The sequence below is a fragment of the Mixophyes fleayi genome (assembly GCF_038048845.1).
Source record: "Mixophyes fleayi isolate aMixFle1 chromosome 3 unlocalized genomic scaffold, aMixFle1.hap1 SUPER_3_unloc_1, whole genome shotgun sequence".
Lineage (NCBI taxonomy): Eukaryota > Metazoa > Chordata > Amphibia > Anura > Limnodynastidae > Mixophyes > Mixophyes fleayi.
Genome location: NW_027445885.1, coordinates 5,001 through 10,000, shown reverse-complemented (window position 1 = coordinate 10,000; position 5,000 = coordinate 5,001). Strand labels below are relative to the sequence as shown.

At 46.1% G+C, this 5,000-nt stretch overlaps 7 non-coding genes and 15 pseudogenes across 7 annotated transcripts; all 22 read right to left on the bottom strand.

The window, feature by feature from the left end:
• The window catches only part of LOC142110102 (5S ribosomal RNA), a 119-nt pseudogene extending 63 nt beyond the window's left edge, over window positions 1-56 (bottom strand).
• Window positions 57-137: 81 nt separating this feature from the next.
• On the bottom strand, window positions 138-256 carry LOC142110134 (5S ribosomal RNA; annotated as a pseudogene).
• A 79-nt stretch (window positions 257-335) lies between these two features.
• On the bottom strand, window positions 336-454 carry LOC142110048 (5S ribosomal RNA; annotated as a pseudogene).
• An 82-nt stretch (window positions 455-536) lies between these two features.
• On the bottom strand, window positions 537-655 carry LOC142109797 (5S ribosomal RNA; annotated as a pseudogene).
• Window positions 656-734: 79 nt separating this feature from the next.
• Window positions 735-853, bottom strand: LOC142109728 (5S ribosomal RNA; annotated as a pseudogene).
• An 81-nt stretch (window positions 854-934) lies between these two features.
• On the bottom strand, window positions 935-1,053 carry LOC142109947 (5S ribosomal RNA; annotated as a pseudogene).
• An 80-nt stretch (window positions 1,054-1,133) lies between these two features.
• Window positions 1,134-1,252, bottom strand: LOC142110938 (5S ribosomal RNA). Its single transcript, XR_012680866.1, has one exon. It is a non-coding gene; the product is annotated as a 5S ribosomal RNA (ribosomal RNA).
• Window positions 1,253-1,334: 82 nt separating this feature from the next.
• Window positions 1,335-1,453, bottom strand: LOC142110806 (5S ribosomal RNA). Its single transcript, XR_012680742.1, has one exon. It is a non-coding gene; the product is annotated as a 5S ribosomal RNA (ribosomal RNA).
• Window positions 1,454-1,690: 237 nt separating this feature from the next.
• Window positions 1,691-1,809, bottom strand: LOC142110656 (5S ribosomal RNA). The gene has a single exon (XR_012680596.1). It is a non-coding gene; the product is annotated as a 5S ribosomal RNA (ribosomal RNA).
• Window positions 1,810-1,889: 80 nt separating this feature from the next.
• LOC142110236 (5S ribosomal RNA) lies at window positions 1,890-2,008 on the bottom strand (annotated as a pseudogene).
• Window positions 2,009-2,087: 79 nt separating this feature from the next.
• Window positions 2,088-2,206, bottom strand: LOC142110816 (5S ribosomal RNA). The gene has a single exon (XR_012680752.1). It is a non-coding gene; the product is annotated as a 5S ribosomal RNA (ribosomal RNA).
• Window positions 2,207-2,287: 81 nt separating this feature from the next.
• LOC142110338 (5S ribosomal RNA) lies at window positions 2,288-2,406 on the bottom strand (annotated as a pseudogene).
• Window positions 2,407-2,675: 269 nt separating this feature from the next.
• Window positions 2,676-2,794, bottom strand: LOC142110242 (5S ribosomal RNA; annotated as a pseudogene).
• An 80-nt stretch (window positions 2,795-2,874) lies between these two features.
• LOC142110062 (5S ribosomal RNA) lies at window positions 2,875-2,993 on the bottom strand (annotated as a pseudogene).
• An 81-nt stretch (window positions 2,994-3,074) lies between these two features.
• LOC142110888 (5S ribosomal RNA) lies at window positions 3,075-3,193 on the bottom strand. The gene has a single exon (XR_012680819.1). It is a non-coding gene; the product is annotated as a 5S ribosomal RNA (ribosomal RNA).
• Window positions 3,194-3,274: 81 nt separating this feature from the next.
• LOC142109734 (5S ribosomal RNA) lies at window positions 3,275-3,393 on the bottom strand (annotated as a pseudogene).
• An 80-nt stretch (window positions 3,394-3,473) lies between these two features.
• LOC142110655 (5S ribosomal RNA) lies at window positions 3,474-3,592 on the bottom strand. The gene has a single exon (XR_012680595.1). It is a non-coding gene; the product is annotated as a 5S ribosomal RNA (ribosomal RNA).
• A 272-nt stretch (window positions 3,593-3,864) lies between these two features.
• LOC142110174 (5S ribosomal RNA) lies at window positions 3,865-3,983 on the bottom strand (annotated as a pseudogene).
• An 80-nt stretch (window positions 3,984-4,063) lies between these two features.
• Window positions 4,064-4,182, bottom strand: LOC142109795 (5S ribosomal RNA; annotated as a pseudogene).
• Window positions 4,183-4,420: 238 nt separating this feature from the next.
• Window positions 4,421-4,539, bottom strand: LOC142110428 (5S ribosomal RNA; annotated as a pseudogene).
• Window positions 4,540-4,621: 82 nt separating this feature from the next.
• On the bottom strand, window positions 4,622-4,740 carry LOC142109796 (5S ribosomal RNA; annotated as a pseudogene).
• Window positions 4,741-4,819: 79 nt separating this feature from the next.
• Window positions 4,820-4,938, bottom strand: LOC142110813 (5S ribosomal RNA). Its single transcript, XR_012680749.1, has one exon. It is a non-coding gene; the product is annotated as a 5S ribosomal RNA (ribosomal RNA).
• Between the last annotated feature and the right edge of the window lie 62 nt (window positions 4,939-5,000).

Sequence of the window (5,000 nt, the reverse complement as noted above, 5' to 3'; positions counted from 1 at the left end):
CTTAGCTTCCAAGATCAGACGAGATTGGGCTTGTTCAGGGTGGTGTGGCTGTAGGTATTGGTTTCCCATTGACCTACATCTCTTATACATCTCAAAACCAGCATTGAAGGAAGCCGGAACAAGAGAGAAAAAAAAAAGGCCTACAGCACCTGGTATTCCCAGGTGGTCTCCCATCAAAGTACTAACCAGGTCCGGCCCTGCTTAGCTTCCAAGATCAAACGAGATTGGGATTGTTCAGAGATGTGTAGCTGTAGGTATTGGTTTTGTATTGACCTACATCTCTTATAATCTCAAAACCAGCATTGAAGGAAGCCGGAACAAGAGAGAAAAAAAAAGGCCTACAGCACCTGGTATTCCCAGGTGGTCTCCCATCCAAGTACTAACCAGTCCCGGCCCTGCTTAGCTTTGAAGATCAGATGAGATTGGGCTTGTTCAGGGTGGTGTGGCTGTAGGTATTGTTTTTCCTATTGACCTACATCTCTTATACATCTAGAAACCAGCATTGAAGGAAGCCGGAACAAGAGAGAAGAAAAAAAGGCCTACAGCACCTGGTATTCCCAGGTGGTCTCCCATCCAAGTACTAACCAGGCCCGGCTCTGCTTAGCTTCCAAGATCAAATGAGATTGGGCTTGTTCAGAGATGTGTAGCTGTAGGTATTGGTTTTGTATTGACCTACATCTCTTATAATCTCAAAACCAGCATTGAAGGAAGCCGGAACAAGAGAGAAAAAAAAAGGCCTACAGCACCTGGTATTCCCAGGTGGTCTCCCATCCAAGTACTAACCAGGCCTGGCCCTGCTTAGCTTCCAAGATCAGATGAGATGGGGCTTGTTCAGGGTGGTGTGGCTGTAGGTATTTTTTTCCAATTGACCTACATCTCTTATACATCTAGAAACCAGCATTGAAGGAAGCCGGAACAAGAGAGAAGAAAAAAAGGCTTACAGCACCTGGTATTCCCAGGTGGTCTCCCATCCAAGTACTAACCAGGCCCGGCTCTGCTTAGCTTCCAAGATCAGACAAGATTGGGCTTGTTCAGGGTGGTGTGGCTGTAGGTATTGTTTTCCTATTGACCTACATCTCTTATACATCTCAAAACCAGCATTGAAGGAGGCCGGAACAAGAGAGAAAAAAAAAAGCCTACAGCACCTGGTATTTCCAGGTGGTCTCCCATCCAAGTACTAACCAGGCCCAGCCCTGCTTAGCTTCCAAGATCAGACGAGATTGGGCTTGTTCAGGGTGGTGTGGCTGTAGTTATTGTTTTCCTATTGACCTACATCTCTTATACATCTAAAAACAAGCATTGAAGGAAGCCGGAACAAGAGAGAAAAAAAAAAAGGCCTACAGCACCTGGTATTCCCAGGGGGTCTCCCATCCAAGTACTAACCAGGCCTGGCCCTGCTTAGCTTCCAAGATCAGACGAGATTGGGCTTATCCAGGGTGGTGTGGCTGTAGGTATTGGTTTCCTAATGACCTACATCACTTATACATTTTAAAACCAGCATTGAAGGAAGCAAGAACAAGAGAGAAAAAAAAAAGTACTAACCAGGCCCGGACCTGCTTAGCTTTCAAGATCAGACGAGATTGGGCTTGTTCAGGGTGGTGTGGCAGTAGGTATTGGTTTCCTATTGACCTACATCTCTTATACATATCAAAACCAGCATTGAAGGAGGCGGAACAAGAGACAAAAAAAAAGCCTACAGCACCTGGTATTTCCAGGTGGTCTCCCATCCAAGTACTAACCAGGCCCAGCCCTGCTTAGCTTCCAAGATCAGACGAGATTGGGCTTGTTCAGGGTGGTGTGGCTGTAGGTAACGGTTTCCTATTGACCTATATCTCTTATAATCTCAAAACCAGCATTGAAGGAAGCCGGAACAAGAGAGAAAAAAAAAAGGCCTACAGCACCTGGTATTCCCAGGTGGTCTCCCATCAAAGTACTAACCAGATCCGGCTCTGCTTAGCTTCCAAGATCAAACGAGATTGGGATTGTTCAGAGATGTGTAGCTGTAGGTATTGGGTTTGTATTGACCTACATCTCTTATAATCTCAAAACCAGCATTGAAGGAAGCCGGAACAAGAGAGAAAAAAAAAGGCCTACAGCACCTGGTATTCCCAGGTGGTCTCCCACCCAAGTACTAACCAGGCCCGGCCCTGCTTAGCTTCGAAGATCAGATGAGATTGGGCTTGTTCAGGGTGGTGTGGCTGTAGGTATTGTTTTCCTATTGACCTACATCTCTTATACATCTAGAAACCAGCATTGAAGGAAGCCGGAACAAGAGAGAAGAAAAAAAGGCCTAGAGCACCTGGTATTCCCAGGTGGTCTACCATCCAAGTACTAACCAGGCCCGGCTCTGCTTAGCTTCCAAGATCAAACGAGATTGGGCTTGTTCAGAGATGTGTAGCTGTAGGTATTGGTTTTGTATTGACCTACATCTCTTATAATCTCAAAACCAGCATTGAAGGAAGCCGGAACAAGAGAGAAAAAAAAAGGCCTACAGCACCTGGTATTCCCAGGTGGTCTCCCATCCAAGTACTAACCAACCCCGGCTCTGCTTAGCTTCCAAGATCAGGCTTGTTCAGGGTGGTGTGGCTGTATGTATTGGTTTCCTATTGACCTACATCTCTTATACATCTAAAAAACAGCATTGAAGGAAGCCTGAACAAGAGAGAAAAAAAAAAAGCCTACAGCACCTGGTATTCCCAGGTGGTCTCCCATCCAAGTACTAACCAGGCCTGGCCCTGCTTAGCTTCCAAGATCAGACGAGATTAGGCTTGTTTAGAGATGTGTAGCTGTAGGTTTTCGTTTCCTATTGACCTACATCTCTTATTATCTCAAAACCAGCATTAAAGGAAGCCGGAACAAGAGAGAAAAAAAAAAGGCCTACAGCACCTGGTATTCCCAGGTGGTCTCCCATCCAAGTACTAACCAGGCACGTTGCTGCTTAGCTTCCAAGATCAGACGAGATTGGGTTTGTTCAGGGTGGTGTGGCTGTAGGTATTGTTTTCCTATTGACCTACATCTCTTATACATCTAGAAACCAGCATTGAAGGAAGCCGGAACAAGAGAGAAGAAAAAAAGGCCTACAGCACCTGGTATTCCCAGGTGGTCTCGCATCCAAGTACTAACCAGGCCCAGCCCTGCTTAGCTTCCAAGGTCAGATGAGATTGGGCTTGTTCAGGGTGGTGTGGCTGTAGGTATTGTTTTCCTATTGACCTACATCTCTTATACATCTAGAAACCAGCAATGAAGGAAACCGGAACAAGAGAGAAGAAAAAAAGGCCTACAGCACCTGGTATTCCCAGGTGGTCTCCCATCCAAGTACTAACCAGGCCTGGCTCTGCTTAGCTTCCAAGATCAGACGAGATTGGGCTTGTTCAGGGTGGTGTGGCTGTAGGTATTGGTTTCCTATTGACCTACATCTCTTATACATCTCAAAACCAGCATTGAAGGAGGCCGGAACAAGAGAGAAAAAAAAAAGCCTACAGCACCTGGTATTTCCAGGTGGTCTCCCATCCAAGTACTAACCAGGCCCAGCCCTGCTTAGCTTCCAAGATCAGACGAGATTGGGCTTGTTCAGGGTGGTGTGGCTGTAGGTATTGGTTTACTATTGACCTACATCTCTTATACATCTCAAAACCAGCATTGAAGGAAGTCGGAACAAGAGAGAAAAAAAAAAGGGCCTACTGCACCTGGTATCCCCAGGTGGTCTTGCATCCAAGTACTAACCAGTCCAGGCTCTGCTTAGCTTCCAATATCAGGCTTGTTCAGGGTGGTGTGGCTGTAGGTATTGGTTTCCTATTGACCTACATCTCTTATACATCTAAAAACCAGCATTGAAGGAAGCCGGAACAAGAGAGAAAAAAAAAAAGCCTACAGCACCTGGTATTCCCAGGTGGTCTCCCATCCAAGTACTAACCAGGCCTGGCCCTGCTTAGCTTCCAAGATCAAACGAGATTGGGCTTGTTTAGAGATGTGTAGCTGTAGGTTTGGGTTTCCTATTGACCTACATCTCTTATAATCTGAAAACCAGCATTGAAGGAAGCCGGAACAAGAGAGAAAAAAAAAAGGCCTACAGCACCTGGTATTCCCCGGTGGTCTCCCATCAAAGTACTAACCAGGCCTGTCCCTGCTTAGCTTCCAAGATCAGACGAGATTGGGCTTGTTCAGGGTGGTGTGGCTGTAGGTATTGTTTTTCTATTGACCTACATCTCTTATACATCTCAAAACCAGCATTGAAGGAGGCCGGAACAAGAGAGAAAAAAAAAGTACTAACCAGGCCCAGACCTGCTTAGCTTTCAAGATCAGACGAGATTGGGCTTGTTCAGGGTGGTGTGGCTGTAGGTATGGGTTTCCTATTGACCTACATCTCTTATACATCTCAAAACCAGCATTGAAGGAGGCCGGAACAAGAGAGAAAAAAAAAAGCCTACAGCATCTGGTATTTCCAGGTGGTCTCCCATCCAAGTACTAACCAGGCCTGTCCCTGCTTAGCTTTGAAGATCAGATGAGATTGGGCTTGTTCAGGGTGGTGTGGCTGTAGGTATTGTTTTTCCTATTGACCTACATCTCTTATACATCTAGAAACCAGCATTGAAGGAAGCCGGAACAAGAGAGAAGAAAAAAAGGCCTACAGCACCTGGTATTCCCAGGTGGTCTCCCATCCAAGTACTAACCAGGCCCGGCTCTGCTTAGCTTCCAAGATCAAATGAGATTGGGCTTGTTCAGAGATGTGTAGCTGTAGGTATTGGTTTTGTATTGACCTACATCTCTTATAATCTCAAAACCAGCATTGAAGGAAGCCGGAACAAGAGAGAAAAAAAAAGGCCTACAGCACCTGGTGTTCCCAGGTGGTCTCCCATCCAAGTACTAACCAGGCCCGGCCCTGCTTAGCTTCCAAGATCAGACAAGATTGGGCTTGTTCAGGGTGGTGTGGCTGTAGGTATTTTTTTCCGATTGACCTACATCTCTTATACATCTAGAAACCAGCATTGAAGGAAGCCGGA